Below are 20,082 nucleotides of genomic sequence, written 5' to 3'. Positions count from 1 at the left end.
TAACAAAAAGGTAAAAACAAAACACAATGCAACTGTTACGACTTGACACCGACATCTCATTATGATCAAACAGCGCTTCGTTTTAAAAGACATCGCCTTTGTACTTTACTTCTAAACAGATGTATATGCCAAGAAATTACATAACACGTCCACTTTTCATGCAGGAAAAGAGCCTTTCTGTGTCAGACTGGAAGTGCAGAGGGTTGGTTTTTTGATGTTTATGAATAATATACATCAATCAATTACTCTTTGTAGTTTCAGGTAAATAAAAATCATGGCAGACAAAAGGATGTGCTGTTTATATACAGTGTCTACACACACCAGTAAAGAAAGTGTGTAACTGTGATGTATTTTCCAACCTTGGCCTAGTAAGCCTATGTCTTAATGAATTCAAACAAGCTTAAATTAATGCTAAATAAGCTTAAGATTGGTAATACCTTGAATGCATAATGTATGCATAAGTAAACGTTGCGCATGTTTCCTCAAGTTGGTGAATGTTTTCTAAAATAGGTGCATGTGTTGTCAAGTTGTCTTTGTTTTTATATTTACATCGTTTTTGAAACTGCAGCACATTTCACACAAGTGTTTTAGGCAGATGTAGCACTTGTTAGCCACTGTACATTTCTCCTAATTAATCAACCTCAATACTACACACTGGTCCTTTAATGCTACACTGGCTACACGGAGGGACTACATTTGTCCAAGGGCCAAAATCATTCCAAGAGACACTTTCGGGAGCCAGCGTTTATTATATATAGCCCAGAATTTTCGCCGGAGCCTCGCAGCGGGGGTACTGCTGCGGAACGCATAAACACATAAAGCAGACTCTTCACGCTAACGAAGGATCACTTCTTCTTCAGGGCAAGGAAGGCTACGTAGTACGCAGGCTACTGTCCCGCAGCTGCTGCCTCTCTGTTGGATTCCGGTACTGCACATTACTCACGAGACGTAAAAACGAACGCACTAACCACTCCGCCAACGCCACAGTCACCCTCGTCATGCACGCCGGATGAGAATGTCTGGCGGGCCGGATGTGGCCCACGGGCCGCCAGTTGATGGTCACTGGGCTACAGCATATGGACTCAATAGTGGGTGGTATATATATGTACTAGGGCTGTCAAGATAACGCGTTAATAACGCGTTAACGCAAAAAAAAATGAACGCCACTAATTATTTTAACGCGATTAACGCATGTGTATTTTTTTTCCTCGGCCGCCCCGTAGTTTCAGAGCGCATCGAGTTTAAAATACCATCTACAAGCTGATGCTGACAGCCCCGCTCCTGCCGCCCGCTTGTGGCAGACCACACTTCCACGCTCACCGGCAGGCACCGACTGGCTATTGGGAGGACCGGGAGGGTGTGTGTGGCCCGAGCGAGCGAGAGAGAGACCTTACGTGCATTGTTGTTGTTAGCATCTGGTGCTAGCTAGCTGCGCTAATGGATATAAGGAGCTGTTTAAATGAAAACAGAGGAGCGACATTTCGCCACAACTGCGCCGAGCACTTGACTTTATGCAGGAAGCAGACAGCGGGACATTGTACGAACAGTCAGCACACTCAGCACGGATAGTGCGCGCAACATGATTGCAGCGTCCAGGCAGCTCCCGTTCGAGCATATGCCTTGAGTTGCACATAGCTCCAACGATCCATCACACACACACACACACACACACACACACACACACACACACACACACACACACACACACACACACACACACACACACACACACACACACACACACACACACACACACACACACACACACACACACACACACACACACACACACACACACACACACACACACACACACACACACACACACACACACTTTGTATTGTATGAGAGAGGTTCCAGGTTGAATTGAGGCGAATATTTGTAATGTTCAGAGGTTATGTGTTTAATATAGAATATTTGTCATTGTTCAAATTATAATAAACATTAGCATAAAGCATATGTGTCCACTCATATGTTGATAAGAGTATTAAAAACTTGAAAAATATTCCTCTAAGGTACATTAAGAACAGATCAAAAATGTGCGATTAATTTGCGATTAATCGCGATTAACTATTTTAATCGACTGACAGCCCTAATATGTACACATAACAAGCGTGAATCACAAACATAGGAGCTGTATTCCCACAACATGCATTGGAAAAGAAAGCAAACTAAATCAAATATCTTACGGCCATACTTGCCAACCTTGAGACCTCAGAAGCCGGGAGCATTTACAAAACCACCGCGGGGGGAGGGGGGGCTGCTAGTGGACCGCCGGAGCTGTATTAGATTAACATTAACATGCTTATTGTAGTTGTAAGTGCACTGCCTTGCGGCCTGTAGCACCACCATGGAGCATATGTGTGGGCTGGACCTGTATTTTAAAGGAAAGGAGTGAGCAGAGGGTCGAGTTGCCGATTGTTGTTCTGTTTTCTGTGACTATCTTCCTCACCCTCTCAGACTTTCAGTTGCGAGCGCTACTAGAGACGTGCTACCATGGAAACCAAACAATGGTGTAGTTGTATTAAAGTCCGATTGGAAACAGTCCTGAGTAAATCTGATTTTGTCAGAAATCGTGAGAAATATGACCCTGGGAGGAAACCGGGAGAGGGCAGTGAAATCAGGAGTCTCCCGCGAAAATCGGGAGGGTTGGCAAGTATGCTTACAGCATATCTGATCAGTGTTTTCGGCAAATGTAGCACTTTTGCACCTGTCGGCCACCTTTTTGCTAATTGATAAACCCTAATACTACACACTGGTCCTTTAATGCTACACTGCGTACAAGATATGGACTCAATAGTGTAGAGTAGAGTATGAATCAAATGTATGATTGATGTATATAGGCTGAATTCCCACCAGATGCATTGGCATGGAAAGCAAACAAAATCTTACCGCATATATGATCACCTGCTTCCTCAAAAAGGTTGGGAGTATTTCAGATGTCCCAGAAAGATATTCTGGGTCTTTGAATACCTTGAATACATAATTTATTACGAGCACTTTAAGTCAACGCATGTTTCCTCAAGTTGGTTAATGTTTTTTTCTAAATGATGTTCATGTGTTGTCAAGCTGTTTTGGCACATTTGTGTTTTTATATTTACATAGTTTTTGAAACCCCAGCACATTCCACACACATGTTTTAGGCAGACATAGCACCTTTGAACCTGTCGGCCACCGTATATTTCTGCTAATTAATCAACTTTAATGCTAAACACTGTTCCTGTAATGGTACGCATATGGACTTAACAGCGGTAGCATATAAAAATGAAAGAAAGAAACAGATGTACTGTATATAGGCACCAGAGGCATTGGCATGGAAAGCAAACTAAATCTAATATCTTACCGCATATCTGATCACCTGCTTCCTCACAAAGCTTGGGAGTGTTTCAGATGTCCATGAAAGATATTCTGGGTCTTTGAATACCATTCATGTCTAGTTTAGTGTCAGTGAAAGTGAACAGTGTTGGCGAGGAAACAAAAATAAATGGAAGCCGCTGGCAGGCCTGTTTCATTAATTAATGATTACTTGCAAGGGAATTTGACGAGGGGGAGAATGGGAGCCGGTATATAGGATCATGTTCAAAGCATTGTTAATTGTCTTTCTTCATGACAGCTGGTGATATCTGGGATGAATTCAAACATTCTTCTTCACAGTGCTGTGATGAGCCCAGGCAATCAGTGTAGAAGATTAACGACGGCTAGCTTTTTTACGCTCCTTTTTATTGATAGTAAAGGTCTGTAGATATTTATATTTAAATAAAGGGTTCTCCTATTCAGCACCAAGAAGAAAATACCCATGTAAACGAAACCCTGACTACGTGGACGGGAAGTACATCCTTACTTTATAATACATAATTATTATGAAACATTTAAATAAACATGCATACAGTTTGTACCTCACAGTACATAACGGTTACGACCCTGGGTCGTTATGTCATGTGTGTGCGGATATTTTTCCCTCCTCCTGTGAGAGTCTGTGTGGCTGTGTGTGTGTGAGTGAGCAGGTGGTGCCCGTTTGCTGATTGGCTGCCTTCGACAGGCTGATTGGTCCGCCTGAGGAAACAGGAGCATTTAAGCTGCAGCCATGCAGTTCCTCTCCCTCTCTCTCTCATCGACCTCTCCTACTCTGTGTAGAAGATCTGGGCTGTTGCTAAAGTTACCGTTTACCGGACCCTGTTGTACATTTTTGTTAGTGATGGCGAGATGAAGCCTTATGAAGCTTTGAAGCTTTCCAGCCAATTGGTTCGCAAAAGGGTTTATCTCATGAGGCTTCATCATGGGCTTCATTTGAACACAAACCCCCCTGCTGGTCAAAGTGTGTAAAACAGGCAGATTGGACATCTCAACAGTGTGCTCTTTCTCATACCGAGTTCCCGTTGAGTAAAGCCTTAGAATAACTCTAAACAACGAACATTAAATCATATCTTCATGTTAACAATATTGTATTTATTCCAGTTGAATGATTGTGGTTGAAAAGCCTAAGGAGGCTGGTACACATTGCAAAGAGGGATTTGTATTCCTTAATAATATTCATAAATGTAACCACGTTGTAGCCAGAGAAAGGCTAAACCATATCAAAGAATACATTTATTAACTACATTATCTCATTTAGCTGTAGCTTTTATAAACAACAACAAATACGTATTGGGCAGTCATTGAACCAGGGACCCTGCGGTCATGAGTCAACTGCTTTCCAGCTGAGCCGCAGCACACACATTAAATCTTCCTGAAAACATTGACACATATGTATTCCTGTATTTATTCATTTATTTGTTTATGTTTTTATTCCTACATTTATTTATGCTTGCATCCATTTATAGGCTACTTATTGACATGTTCCAACCTATGTAAGTGAGGGTCTCTCCTGAGTCCATCGTGTCCCTGGGCCCGGGTACAGGAGGGGTAATATGGTTCTTATTATACATCCATGGGTATTATGAGCGTTGTGGTTCAACGGTTCAACCGATCTGAATCGCTTCCTGAAGCAGTCCCGTGGTATCGAGGCTTCGTTTGTCATCGGTGACGTCACTGGCCCAAAACGATACAAGCCTCGGTACAAGCTTCACAAAAAGCTTCGGGGATTACTCGACACACGCTCCGAAGCCTCGGCGCAATACGCAACATCACTAATTTTTGTACCTTGTACATTTAAGCTAATTTAACCTCTTTTGAGGACACGCCTTTTGTCTCCTGTTTACTGGTAGGAGTTAGGTAAGAAGCCTGTACTTTATTTTGTTAGGCAAGTTTAAGGAAAACTCTATAAAGACGATTTTTGTTTGTTATGTTGGGATTGTCTCACCTCCCTTTGAGTTAATTAAATCTCAAAAAGCTGATTTCCTGTGTCATCGACCATTTCTTGGGAGTGGGGAGAGGGCCAGGTTCCCCTAGGCCTGGGCGTAACATAACATTAAGATCGCAAAGTGACTTCCTATAAGTGCAATAAACCATAAAGATACAAACTCACAAAAGGAAAATGCTAAAATAATCACTGCAAATAAGCTCAAACATCTACGTGCTGATGCATCTCTTTCAAATGGGCTTAACTCTTTGAAAACTATTATTTCATTTAAGCTATTTGTATAGTATTTGAATGTCTCAGAGAGTTGAAGGAGGTACATTTTGATTGCGTCTTAACTCAAGATCAGTTGGTAATAATCAGCTCATTAGGCCTTTCCACCTGTATGTATGTAATGTGTACCTTTGTTTCAGGTGTGGGGATTATCCGATGAACAACAGCTGCTGCTTTGCCCCCATTCCCAACACCAACATACTGTTTGGGATAAAGCCAAATGAATAAGGCGCAAAACAAAGGGCATTATGTATAGCTATTATTAGGTACTGTATGTTATGTAATGTACCCAGTCAGGAATTGCAATACATAAGCATTGATTAGATATTTATTTCTGTGTTATGCCAAATATTTGGTCCACGAGAAATTGGTATTGCAAAGCATATTCTGGTTTTCATGAAAGGAAAACTCCCCACCAACAACTCAATCAGTGACTCAAATTAGTCACTGATGTTACCTCTTTGTCTAGAGAGAACTGGATACTGTGAAGGTTTCACAAGCCAACAGCCATCTTGTGCATAATCTATATTTACAAAATCAATATGTATTTTTACCTTTCCAAACAAAGCATTGTGCTGTTCACTATAACACAAACAGCAGAAGACAACACAGACAGAGGTCCGCTTCTCTTTTCTAAATGAACATACAATCCAGATGTAACAGTCGAAGGTTTATTAACAGATCAAAAGCGAATACATCCTTTAAGACAAATAAAATATTATCATCGGTTCCATATTCAGCTTTTCATTAAGTGCTTGATGTGTCGTCTCTACTCCTGTATGTTTCTCCTTGACAAACACGGATTCTTTAAATCCTTGTTATTTAAGAAAAAGCTTCACTAATTCCAGAGTTGCAAAACAGTTTGGAGAACAACAACCAATAGTTTATAAACACGTTCCTCGTCAACTTTCTACAGGTACACAAAACAACAACTTTGATCCAGTAACCAAAACGTGGCACGCCTTTATAACACTGCAGCTGCTTTTGTAAAGGTTATAGTACCCTAAAGTTATATATATATTTGTTTAGGAAGTAGACTGGTCTATTATTGGAGTGAATTTACTCAATCTGTATATTTTGATATTGCATATTGTTTAGATACTCTATTGTTCTATTGTTTAAACTTTATAGTGTCTATACGTTTACGTTATATTTTTAACTTGTGTGTGTTGCCTGCAAACATGCTGTTGTGAAAATGGAAATCCCAATTTAGGATGAATAATAATATTGCACAATTTCTATTCTATTTTATTTGTATTAAAGGTGGGGTAGGTACATTTGAGAAACCGGCTCGAGATCGCTAGAATTTGAAAATACACAACCGGAGAAAATCTGCCACTTCCTTATAGAGCCCCTCCTCCAACACACACGAACGCGCACATGACCAATGAGGGCACGAGAGAAGTTTGTGCCCCGATGGGAGGCTGACAGGCAGGTTGGCCATTGTAGGCAGGAAGCTTGTACTTTTTACAGTATTACGGCTTCTACAGATGACATTTTGTTATGTATTTTTTGTCAAAGCACTTCAGATATTCATTGCTATCGGGATGTTAAGAGCATTCCATGGAATATAACAAAAGGTGTATCTCGAGCCGGTTTCTGAAACTTACCTACCCCACCTTTAAATTGCTCTGTTATCTGTGTTATTGTGCTGCACTGTTGGAGGAGCCTGCGACCTAAGATTTTCATTGACATTACTACTCTGTAGCTATCTACAATATCTTGAATCTTGAATAAAGTAAATCTAATCTAACAAGAGTAATATAACCCGTTTCTTCCCCCCCTGTTCAGTAATAGTTACCAAAGTCCTCCACACTGAACCCCCCCCCTCCCTCAGTGTGAATCTGTGTGACGGTGACCTGCTCTGGGCCTCCGGACAGACTCGGGCAGAGCAGGTGATGACAGATCCAGCACAATCAGACATGCTCAAATATAACACATTATAACACACCCTCGCCATATCATGTCAGCGCAGTACCTGCCACAGGGCCTGCAGAGCTCCACTGCTCTCAGATCAGCTCTCAGATCAGTTTCTATTTATACAGGGCCACAGCTCAATGACCAGCAGAGATACCTTACATGCAGGAGTATCTGGCAGAAGAAAAACAACCTCCAACCCTTTTTCATTCATTTTAAAAAACGGGATTAAAATCGAAACACATCTTTATTACAAAAGGGGGTAAATAATAAATCGGTATTTTCCAAAAGCGTTTTGGCAGCAGTTATTCTCTTCTCCAAAAAATACTCAAAAAGGTTATAATTAAAAAGCAGAAGCATAATATTATAATGTATTATAATTTTAATATTGTAAGTGCTGTCATAACTGAAAACCATAAATAAAATAAATACATGATACAATTATAGTAATTACATACAAATAGAGGTATAATTCTGTTCTGTAAGCAGCACTAATGCCTCTGCAGGGTTCTTTTTTTTTGCATTTGTATCTTCATGGTTGAATGCACTAATAAAATAAATGTTGGCAAAAATCGTCAGCCAAATGTTATATAATGTAATTTAGTTGAATTGGCCACCACACATCGAGGGTCGAAGCTACAGACCCTTCTCTCTGAACCAGCACTCACACGGCTCATTTGGCAAATAAATATAATTCATCGTCTGACACTTTCATTACCATTTCAAACTCATTGAATTTCACTCATTGTGCTCTTCTGAGACGCTCACAGCTCACAGATAATGAAATGCTACGTGCAGGCATGCTCTTCCAGAGAATAATCAGGTGAAACCAGCAGACATCTACTGCAGTGTTTGTATCTATGATTAAATGCACTTCAACCATGAAAGTAAGAGGAAGATGGAAAGTAGGAGACAGCCTGAGGAACTTCTAAGTTTTGACATGCTGAGAGATAGATGGTGCAATGTTGGTGCAACTCAGCAGCATCGAGCTTTCCTAATACTTCCTGCCTCTGGGCCCGTCAAAGTGGGAGCAAGTAATCAAGAGGAAGGTTGGAAATTAAAGGAATCAGCGGTACGGAAAAGTTTGAGGCGAGTTTCTGGAGCTTAAAACTCAATGAAACAGACACAGCATATATGCATGTCCAGGATAAACACTAACAGATGAATGTCTTAGATTTAGGATAAACTCAAAACTCAATACACTGTTGGTAATGCCTCGGGTTCCGGTGGGCATGTAAACAAATGCATAATGCTGCGCTAGACTGTGTGGCCTCACCCGGTTGCATAGCGACGCTTATTGTTTAGGTGACTTTTGATAAGCAGTAGGGCTGAACGATATACCGTGTCATGGCGATATGCGCGATATTCACACCGCAGGGACGTGTGGTTTTATTCATTTTTTTTAAAAATGCTAACGCACTTTAGCACAGAATTCAAAATAAAGATACCCTTATTACTTATCGAAACTGCACATACAATATATCCGATTAAAGCTGAGACTCCACAGGTTATTTAAGTATAGTATCTAAGCGATCCGATCTCGTGACAGGGGAAGCAAACACAGACATCACCACACGTACCTTTTACGGAGCTTTTACGGTAGATCGTCTCACCGTAGCTGTCAATCTGATCAAAAGACGTGTTCAATGGCATTACAACGAGAAAAAACGCGGCTGAATCGGTTGATCCATAGGTTAATAATGTATCTGTGGCTTTGAAGCAATTGTTTATAATCCATAATTCCATTTTTATGTAAAAATCGGAGCACAACAGTTAGCTGCTAATGGTAGCCACCAGAGTGTATGCAGCTTCCGGTTTTGGCTACGCGTCACTCTCACTCCTTATTTGGTCATGTGTGTGTTAGACTGCCGCATAGCCAAGACCGGAAGCAGCAGCCACTCTGGTGGCTACCATTAGCAGCTAACTTTTGCTCTGCGATTTTTACATACAAATGGAATTATGGATTATAAATGAAATAATTGTTGTATACAGAGACGTTAAAAACCTATGGATTAACCGATTCAGCCGCGTTTGTTCTCGTTTTAATGCCATTGAACACGTCTTTTGATCAGATTGACAGCTACGGTGAGACAATCTCCCTAGAAGCTCCGTAAAAGGTACGTGTTGTGATGTCTGTGTTTGCTTCCCCTGTCGCGAGTCCGGATCACTCAGTGATGATACTATATACCTACATAATCTGTGGAACCTCAGCTTTAATCGGATATCTTGTAAATGCAGCTACGATAAGTAATAAGGGTACTTTTATCTTGAGTTCTGTGCCAATGTCCGTTAGCATTTTTCACTCAGGGGTCATTTAGATACTTCTTATGAGACTTGTGTTTTGTTTTGATAAAAATGGTTTGTATCGTCAGTTAGCTGAGATTATTTCCGTTAATCTGGTACAACACATTAATAGGTTCTTAAATATTAAGATCCCCTGAGACACAGTGTCGTGAAAAAAAAAGTAAAGTACCCGCCGGGACCTTGGGGCTTAACAGGTTAAAAAAAACGCAATATATATCGCAGGGGAACAAAAAAACGCAATGTCAGTTTTTTTCAATATCGCGCAGCTCTAATAAGCAGGTAGTCCTATCATTAGCTAGCACTAGCTGGATCTGATCGATATGGACATAAACGCGAGTCTAATCTGACGGGAGAGAGAGATCAGCTGCTGCTGACGAGTCGACACGCAGCTCTGCATGATCACCTGCAGCGGTGAGCGGACAAAACACACACTTCAGGTTAGAATATCACACGTAGCTATTTTAATTACCTCTCAAACTACCTGAACTAGTTATGTGTTTAGTTTTACTGTCGGGTCACTCATTACTGATCCGCAAGCTGCATGAGACTGATGGGCTGTCAGGAGAGGGAGAGAGCGCTCCGTTTATTATTCCCGTGTTATTGTAAGTTACTGAACACTTTTGAATAATGTAGTTAATCTACTATTATTAGTTTGTTTAATATCGAATCATATCAATTTGTTTTAAAACTCAATAAATAACAAAGAAGACCTTTGACCGGCACTTTTCTCATTGTGTCCGGAAGATTTAAACTTTAACAGACATGTTGACCGGCGAAAAAATATTCTAACGGGAACTCTGACCTGAACATCAGCAGGAGAGGACTCTTTAAAGTAGAGACACTACATACTGATATACACCTGAACATCAGCAGGAGAGGACTCTTTAAAGTAGAGACACTACATACTGATATACACCTGAACATCAGCAGGAGAGGACTCTTTAAAGTAGAGACACTACATACTGATATACACCTGAACATCAGCAGGAGAGGACTCTTTCAAGTAGAGACACTACATACTGATATGCACCTGAACATCAGCAGGAGAGGACTCTTTAAAGTAGAGACACTACATACTGATATACACCTGAACATCAGCAGGAGAGGACTCTTTAAAGTAGAGGCACTACATACTGATATACACCTGAACATCAGCAGGAGAGGACTCTTTAAAGTAGAGACTCTACATACTGATATACACCTGAACATCAGCAGGAGGGGACTCTTTAAAGTAGAGACTCTACATACTGATATATTCCTGAACATCAGCAGGAGAGGACTCTTTAAAGTAAAGACACTACATACTGATATACACCTGAACATCAGCAGGAGAGGACTCTTTAAAGTAGAGACACTACATACTGATATACACCTGAACATCAGCAGGAGAGGACTCTTTAAAGTAGAGACACTACATACTGATATACACCTGAACATCAGCAGGAGAGGACTCTTTAAAGTAGAGACACTACATACTGATATATTCCTGAACATCAGCAGGAGAGGACTCTTTAAAGTAGAGACACTACATACTGATATACACCTGAACATCAGCAGGAGAGGCCTCTTTAAATCTTACCCCCACTAGGTAAATACACATACAAATCATCCCACTCATTTTTGCAGAAACGTCTTCCTCCCAGCAGGTCAAGCCACATCCTTCAGATCTTCTAGATGCTTGCTTGCTTTATTAACTCTGTGGAAGCTTGCTGGTGTTTTAATTTATCTTTAACATATGTTCTTATTCTTTGATTCCAGAGCAGCACAGAGTGAAGCTAGAAGGTAACATCATTGTTTCCTCCTGTGATTCATGTCCACTGAAGAGAGGCAACATTGCCAGTGATCAATGTGAAACAACAAATCCATTACTGAAGCTTCTCACATTTACCACTCACCACTTGTAAGTGTGTGCCGCCGGAAAGACAGCATCTCATGCAAAGTGCTTAAATCCTGTTGGTTAGAACAACGCAAACAAACACTCGCCATGTTTACAGCTGAGGCTGTCCTTGGGCGGATTATGCTCTCGGCTCTAAATGAAATTATTATATCACTGAATGGCATAATGCTAATTAGAATCTAATTCAATTGAAAGCTCTCATAGGTCTTCAATCAGGATGCGATTAATGTGACCAAATCATGCTATAGGGAAACCGCGACATATCAGAAAAACTCATTATCCTTTTTGAATTCTTCTCTGACTACGATTGGACCGTGGAAGTTTTAACATTATATGAAATATATGCAGTAACGGCCCGTACACACGGTCTGCCCATTAACTTTGAATGGGGTGACGTCCCGCTTTGCCGAACTGCATTGTGGGAGCGTCGCGTTGCTCGCTTCAAAAGTTGAGCAATGTTGAACTTTTGAAGCGTCAGCCAATCAAATCATATGCCAGTACAAGCTCTAGCCAATCAAACCGCGTGCTTGTGTCTCCGGGCGGGAGAGTCATTTGATTGGTTGTTGGTTGAGTTTCAGACAAGCTCACCGGCAAGCTTCAACGCACGCCGCCGTGTGGACGCTGTAAGTGTCCTTCATTAGGAAATATAGGGAGTTAAATCCACATCTAATTAATAAGCACAGTCCTTTGAGATCTTTTATTCTGTTTTCTTTGTTTGATGTTGTAAGAAATTAATTTGGTTTAGTGGTTGTGAGAGATGAATTACTGGAGCATCATTTGGGAGTTGCTCGAACATAAAAAGACTCGGAGGTCTGATTAAATCTATTCCCAGATTTCAGTCTTGGGTCCTGTCTGCTGACATTGTACAGCCTCCCAAAGAAATGTTCCCCAAGACGGGCATACATCTGTACAGTGTGCTTTATCTCAAGATATTTCATATTTGATGCACTATATTGTGAGAGACTTACATTTTGATAAAAGCACATTGTTGTATTTGGACTGTCACGTGTAAAGAACCACGAGAGAATGAGCTTGTTTGTTTTAAAGTGGCACCTATAAGACGATCTAAGATCATTTATAAGGTGTTATACCTGACAGGAAAAAAGTCCAAGTCGCTTCGGATAAGAATATGTTGCAAATGTATTATCTTTTCAATTTACACACGGCATCTATTGCACGTCTGTCCGTCCTGGGAGAGGGATCCCTCCTCTGTTGCTCTCCCTGAGGTTTCTCCCATGTTCCCTTTAAACTGTGGGGTTTCTCTGGAAGTGTTTCCTTGTACGATGTGAGGGTCTAAGGACAGAGGGTCTAAGGGCAGAGGGTCTAAGGACAGAGGGTCTAAGGACGGAGGGTCTAAGGACAGAGGGTCTAAGGACAGAGGGTCTAAGGACAGAGGGTCTAAGGGCAGAGGGTCTAAGGACAGAGGGTCTAAGGGCAGAGGGTCTAAGGACAGAGGGTCTAAGGGCAGAGGGTCTAAGGACAGAGGGTCTAAGGACAGAGGGTCTAAGGACGGAGGGTCTAAGGACAGAGGGTGTCGTATTGTCAAACTGATATTCTGAACACACTGTGAAGACCACTGAGACAAATGTAACATGTGTGATATTGGGCTATATAAATAAATATTGATTGATTGATTGATTGATTGGTTGATTGATTGATTGATTGATTGATTGGTTGATTGGTTGATTGATTGATTGATTGATTGATTGATGAATGAATATCAAAATCCACAGATCCCAGATAACAACATTGTTGGGAATAGTGCATCTCCTCATGCTGTGAAACCTCTTGCGCAGGGACACCCATTGTTATGAGTGCCTTTGTGGTAATGGGAGATGGCAGCTCCAATAGATCACAATCAGGTTGAATACAGTGGAATATCCACTACCCAACGTGCAGAGGGGCATGTGAGGTTGAGCTGCAGTCAATAACCATTACTGAGACAGACAGGAGCCCGGGTCTCCTGCGGCCCGCCGGTTTAAAGGTGCATAAACAGTGGTTTAAAAATTCCTGCCACCAATAATGCGTGAAGTCGGCCATTACACAATTTGCATCTTTTCTCAAGAATGTTAATTCATGATAAAAGCATTCAGCAATTCTCTGTTAAAGGTGGGGTATAAGTTTCAGAAAACGGCTCGAGATACACTTTTTGTTATATTCCATGGAATGCTCTTAACATCTCGATAGCAATGAATATCTGAAGTGCTTTGACAAAAAATACATAAAAAAATGTCACCTGTAGAAGCCGTAGTACTGTAAAAAGTACAACCAATCATCTGAGCCGGCTAAAGTAACTGGATGGCCTACCTGCCTGTCAGCCTTCCATCTGTGCACACACTTATCTCGTGCCCTCATTGGTCATGTGCGCGTTCGTGTGTGTTGGAGGAGGGGCTCTGTAAGGAAGTGGCAGATTTTCTCCGGTTGTGTATTTTCAAATTCTAGCGATCTCGAGCCGGTTTCTCAAACTTACCTACCCCGCCTTTAATGATATATATATAAGCTGTAGTAGAACTCCCACTTATCCTCTTGTGAGTGAAATATTATTGTCATTAATGTATTCTGTAATACAGGCCGAATTCCTACTGTTTCTCGATTTGAATACTCTCCTTTGTTCACTGTGAACACCTGCGCAGTGTGTGAGTTGTAGCCGTGTTGTGATGCCTCAAAATCGCAGGTAGCTAGCAACGTTATTGTTTCCGCGGTGTCAAATCATTACACACTTCTCAATTAAAATAATATAATGCATATTGACACTGGTTTAGTGTTAAGTAGATGAAATAGTGAAAGAAATCCACATGACTGTATTTCTGCAGTACGGTTGAACAAAAACACCGGCAATTATGGCTCATCATATACGTTAGTAAAAATGCGGTTGTTGAAATGAAGATGAGTCCATAGTTTTTACTTAAGCTTAACTTTTGGGCAGTTTTGACATACTTTGCAATGGGCATTTAAAAGCAGCACATGTAGTTACAGAAGTGTGCTAATGGAGACAGGGCAGCGGTAAATGAAGGGACAGCCACATCCACCATAAGGTGCATAAGTAGAACCAGAGCATTTTGCTTTTCACTGCTGCAAATGGTGCTCAGTGGAAAAATAACTTTGAAATATTTGACACGTCCTAAATAAATATTCATGAAGATTTAAGGATGGTTCTAGTGACTGCTTGGTTGACACATTAAAATGAAATGTCAGTTCAGTCTGTAATATTATGTGGCCGGCTTAAAATACATCTAAAAAAAAAGCTTCTCATATAACGATTGCTCACAGGATGGCTTCTACACAAGAGAGCAGACACAATTATCACCATTCAAAGCAGCCCACGTGTTAGTTAGTATTGATTACAGGTCTACGATAACTTTGTTGTTCAGTTGCATTTTGATGCCAGTCGTTGACGGAGGTAGATATTTCACACCATGTGAAATACTGCCCTCTCTTATCAAACCTCAGATAGGTGCCGGTGTTATGGCGCTGAGCGTTCAGTGCTACCGGAGCATGACCCACTTCTGATGCTGACCCACAGGCGGAGAAAAGCTTGATGCCCTTTGCACAATGTGAAAGGTGTATGTGTTGACAATGTCTGTCAATATCCCTCCGTGTGCAGCGCGTCACACATGTGCAGGTCCAGAGGGAGCAGGCTTAGCAGCTCTGCAGGAAGAAAGCCACACGGAGGCGGTTGATCCTCGAGCTACGACGTTCTCTATCAAATGATGCTTTGACACATGTTGTCAAGAAAGAGACAAAGAAGGAGAGAGGCTACCTGGTGGGAAAACCCCGCTCTCTGCGTTGTTTCATAAATAAATAAACAATGTTTAAGCAAGGTCAAATGTATCTTTGCAAACGGTGTTATGGTGGAACTAAACTGAGAATGTATGTAACAATGATTTGAGTGAATAAAATAAAAGTGAGCAATTTGAGGTGGTTGTTCACATGCCTAATTCGAGAGACACATGTCAAACAGAAGACAGCAAATAGACAGAAACCATCTCATAGATTAATAGAGCCACACAAAGCACAACATAACATTATTCAAACAACGGAGAAGATGCTCTTGTTTTGTGGTGCATTCATGTACTCCTAGATGCGGCGCGTGAGGCTCAGGTTTGGAAGGCTACATAACTTTTTTTTAAACTGCCGAATGCAGTGGAAGACGCCGACGTGTCGCACTTAATATAATATCATAATATATCACATTTCCTTATCTGAGTCAGCTTCTCATTGTCACATGCTGTATGCAGAAGTATTATTTTAAGCAACACAGCACCCGCCGCCCCTGTGTGAATGCCCTCCATGTAGCGTCAAACAGCACAATATTGCTGCTTTCACAAGCTTTGTGTTGTGTCTCCGTCAAATGTGTTATGTTTTTGTATGTTGTTTGTCATTTCCTGTTTTATTTGGACTTACTTTATTTTTGTGTGTTTTCCCGCCATCGTCAGCGTCTGCCCCGCCCCTGATTGTTTCCCACCTGTCCCCACTCACCTCATGTTTAAAATAGTCCTGTCTTCCTCCCCTGTCCTGTGTCAGTTCGTCGTGTTTGTTTCTTCTTCGAATGGTCGTGCCAAGCCTCAGCTCTGAAAGGATCGCTTTCACTCATGACAAGTTTTATTTATTTTATTTATTTTGTAGACTTAAGTTTTCTTAAATTCTCTTTTTGTCATGCCTAGTTTTTTTCCTCTTGTGAGGCGAGCGCCATTCTTATTTCCTGTGCCTCCTCTGTTACCTGATTCTGTGAAATTAAAATTACAATTGTTTTACATTCAAGACTTTGTCTCTGGGTCGTGCGTTTTGGGTTCATCAGTTTGTGTCGAGAACTTTGCGGTCATAAAAATCAAACTGTTTGATTGAGAAAAATGATCCCTCGACACCAGTTTGAGAATCAATATCAGGTAACTGATAGCAAGAATTAAATCACATACAAAGGATATGGGTTAACTCACACACACGAGGTATGCTGCTCAACGGAGCAGCATAAACACATCAGGCTTATATCGTCCGAAACACGGAGATAACAACGAAGTCGTAAATCGAGGTGGCGCTAATATCATCCGCGGGTGTCGGAAAGGTATCAGGATCATCTGCGACGCCTTCTGGAAAGTGTCACGTACTTCCGTCACGCCTCATAGACAATAGATATTAGGAGACAGCAAGTCTGTCTCCTCATAAATATCAACAACATGAAATGCCCTGCCTCCTGCCTGCTATCACAAGAAGAGGCAGCTGCAAGGTCATACACATGTCAGAGTCGCCCACAGTATCAGTGCATTTAACACAATTTAAAGAGTGGAGAAAACAGTATTTGTCCAACTCAAACCAAGAGACAAATAATTAAGTTAAGTGAATTTAATAAAAGGAATATGTGAATTTGCCACAAAAGTTGCCGTTCAACAAGACGTTAAATCGTGGGAATCTCGCTTCCTACATCAAATAAAAACATATTTCAAACAAAAATGGAATAAAATGTGCTGCTTGAACTTTGTTATGACGATGCATGAGCGGAGAGGGAAGAGGTGAGTCTCGAGGTGGCGGGAGAGCTGCTTATCGGAGAGAAAGCTACAGATATTGATCTTGTCGTATTTGAAAAACCATGGTCACATATAGTACCCTGGATTCTTGAGCTTTCTTGAAGTGAGTGCCAAGTCATGTATACATATGTTTATCATCACCTTTTCGGATGCATGTGGTTCTGATGCAGAAAGGGAATCACTCAATGAGGTGTGTCAGGGACTTCAGGCAGAATAACTGGCAGTGCAAAGTCATTCTGCAGCGTCTTTACAAACAAACACGTTACATACAGAGAATCCATCCTGTCAGATTGTTCCCGTTTCTTAAAAACCAACAGTTTCACTTCCTGCCATCTGGAGCCAACAACACCAACACAACCGAAAGCTCCTGCTGTCCTCTCACTCCTCAACACGATAGGAAGAACGGGTCTGCACGATTATCGAAGAGGCTTCTTTTATGAATTCGCTGGGCTTTTTCCCTTCCTGTACTGTTTTTTTTAAATGTAAATTATTTCTCTCCCACACCTCCTTTGCTGAGTCCCGTAACACAATGACACCGCCAAGTAACCCCCTCGTGCTTCTATTGGCTAGCGCTAAAACACATTGTACATGATAGGCATAAGGGGCGGGACATCTCTAAGCGGTTGACCAATCACAACAGAGCGGGCCAGCTAACCAATCAGAGCAGACTGGGGCTAAACACCGGATGTGCTAGTTGTAGTTTAGCAACCATTTATTTTAATACCCACATCTGTTTTAGGACATTCAAAAGGATTTATAACTAATATTAAATACAAAGGCAAGTAAGACGTGCTAATAGTTTTAGTTTCAATTTAGTAGGGCCAATGCATTACAGAAGAAAAACGGCACCTAAGGAGGTTAACGTTGTTATTTAGAAAACGAAACATTTATAAATTATCTCAATTTGTAACTTTATTGAGAGATCTGGATTTTCTCAGCTTTAAAAAATAAATAATGCTTCCATAGTTTGACTGTTTTAAGAGATTCTTTACCGCAAATGTTTATTTTTCCGTATATTCGTCATGTGTCTGTGACCTCAAAGCCTCAACTAGAGCAAACACACTGCAGAAACACAAAGTATAACAGCTGGAAAAGATTCAAACATTGATGACAAAATAACACAAAACCCCGGTATCCAGGATTGAATCAGCCAAACATTGATTATAATTACATTATTCCCATGAGTAAAGAAAGGACAATAATTAGTTTGTCTGTATGCAAATGTGGAAATGTTTGTTTAGAGGTGTGTCGCTCCTCGAACATGTGTCCCAAGCGCTCGTGCTAATCCTCATTCGTGTTGAGCTTTCCACGCTCCAAAGACTGTCTGGGACACGGCAGGGCTCTCGACTAACTTTTTCCCTATCCTCCCGGAACCGTCCCGAAATACAATCCGAGCCGTCCCGAAATTAATGTGGACCGTCCCGAATTTTAATTTTCTTTTTTTCTACATTATCATTAGTTAAAATCATTTCAAAGTGACCTTAACATAAATAAAACATCATACAAATCATTAGATGATAATTCATCAACCTTTTTATTTAGTAAATCATTCAATCACAGAAACAAAGGCCAAATATATTTAACAACACACAAACGAGAAAATGACTCTAATATTGAATCCAATCAAGTCCATCCAATTAATCAAAAAAAAATCCAACACTGTCCTGAAGACAGAAACCCAGAGTACCGCTAACCAGGATGACAGCCTGTCAGTCAGGAGACCTTTACAAACGGCCCCGCCCCCTCGCACACAGACGGGAGAGAGAGATCTCGTCCTGGATTGGAAAGCTCGAAAATACATCAGAGACGCATGTTTTAGTCTTATTGGCATATTAGAAACGGAGTTGGTGAAACTAAAACTGCGATATAATGTGTATGTAGCAATAATACATATTACATATATTTTTAAATGTCTCCAGTACCGATAAAAAGTCAGATAACGTCGGAGCTTAACGTTACCACTGTCTTTAATAATTCCGGGCGCGGGGCCCGTTAATACGCGGGGCTCGGTCCCCATCCCTACATGGGGAGAGGCAGCATATTGCTAAGGACTAAATACGATGGAGGGTTCTCATCTCAGCCTTAATTACCCATAGGGGGATGAGAGGAGTAAGTAAAATAAAGAGGCCGGCGGCTCCCCAGAGGTGCCTGGTTCTGCTGTGCGTTTTTGTGATGTAACGGTAAAAACATTTCAGGAATTCCTCCACGGGAATGCCCATTGGACATCACTCAACCCGCGAAATACACACACTCAGTACCATAGCTAGGACCCGCGATTTGCCGGCGCCTCAGGGAATTCCGCGGGCACAGCTGTGAAGCTGACACTGTGGTGTGTATTCACGGGTTTCTAAATGTGTTTGTGCTTGGTGTGTTTCTGTTGACAAGGAGGTTTAATAACTGTGTGCTACACAAAACGTGCAGTCGGTTTCATTTTCATCGCCGTTTGTAGTAGAGTTAGCAGGATATTTTTATTTTAACTCTCGTCCCAAATTCGTCCCAAAATTATTTTTATCCTCCCCGACACTATTTTTTTCGGCCCCGGGACGACGGGACGTCCTTAAGCTCGAGCCCTGGGACACGGGAAGAAAGGTCAGCTTTTGTCTGTTTTACTCTAACTATTAGAAAGCTGGATGCATACATGTGGGATGTGTCTGAATAAATTAAACGGCTTATGAGAGATCCTTCTCCATATGTCAGTGTATGCTCAAGCTGATGTACGATGGTCCGTCTCAAAACAAAAGACATAAGCCGTTTTGACACCAGAGACTAACGCCGTACTTAGTTCCCAGCACTTAGTTCCCCCATGGAGCTAAAGAGCAGATCGCGTTCACACCACCGGAATAAGTTCCCTGGGGAAAATTACACAAATGAAG

General features: G+C 41.3%; 1 protein-coding gene across 3 annotated transcripts in view; it reads right to left on the bottom strand.

Annotated features, from left to right (window-relative positions):
• Positions 1–20,082, bottom strand: part of LOC117444222 (carbohydrate sulfotransferase 8-like) — a 345,779-nt gene that overhangs the window by 274,563 nt on the left and 51,134 nt on the right. The window contains exon 1 of one of the 3 annotated variants that reach the window (XM_071201681.1): positions 16,625–16,712. The exons of the other annotated variants lie outside the window; for them this stretch is intronic. The gene's annotated coding sequence lies outside the window, so the exon portion shown is untranslated. Of the gene's footprint in view, positions 1–16,624; positions 16,713–20,082 lie in introns of those variants that run through there. 3 annotated transcript variants of the gene reach the window in all.

This window comes from Pseudochaenichthys georgianus, chromosome 3 (assembly GCF_902827115.2).
Source record: "Pseudochaenichthys georgianus chromosome 3, fPseGeo1.2, whole genome shotgun sequence".
NCBI lineage: Eukaryota > Metazoa > Chordata > Actinopteri > Perciformes > Channichthyidae > Pseudochaenichthys > Pseudochaenichthys georgianus.
Note: the sequence above shows the minus strand (reverse complement) of the source record. Positions and strands in the feature narration are given on the sequence as shown.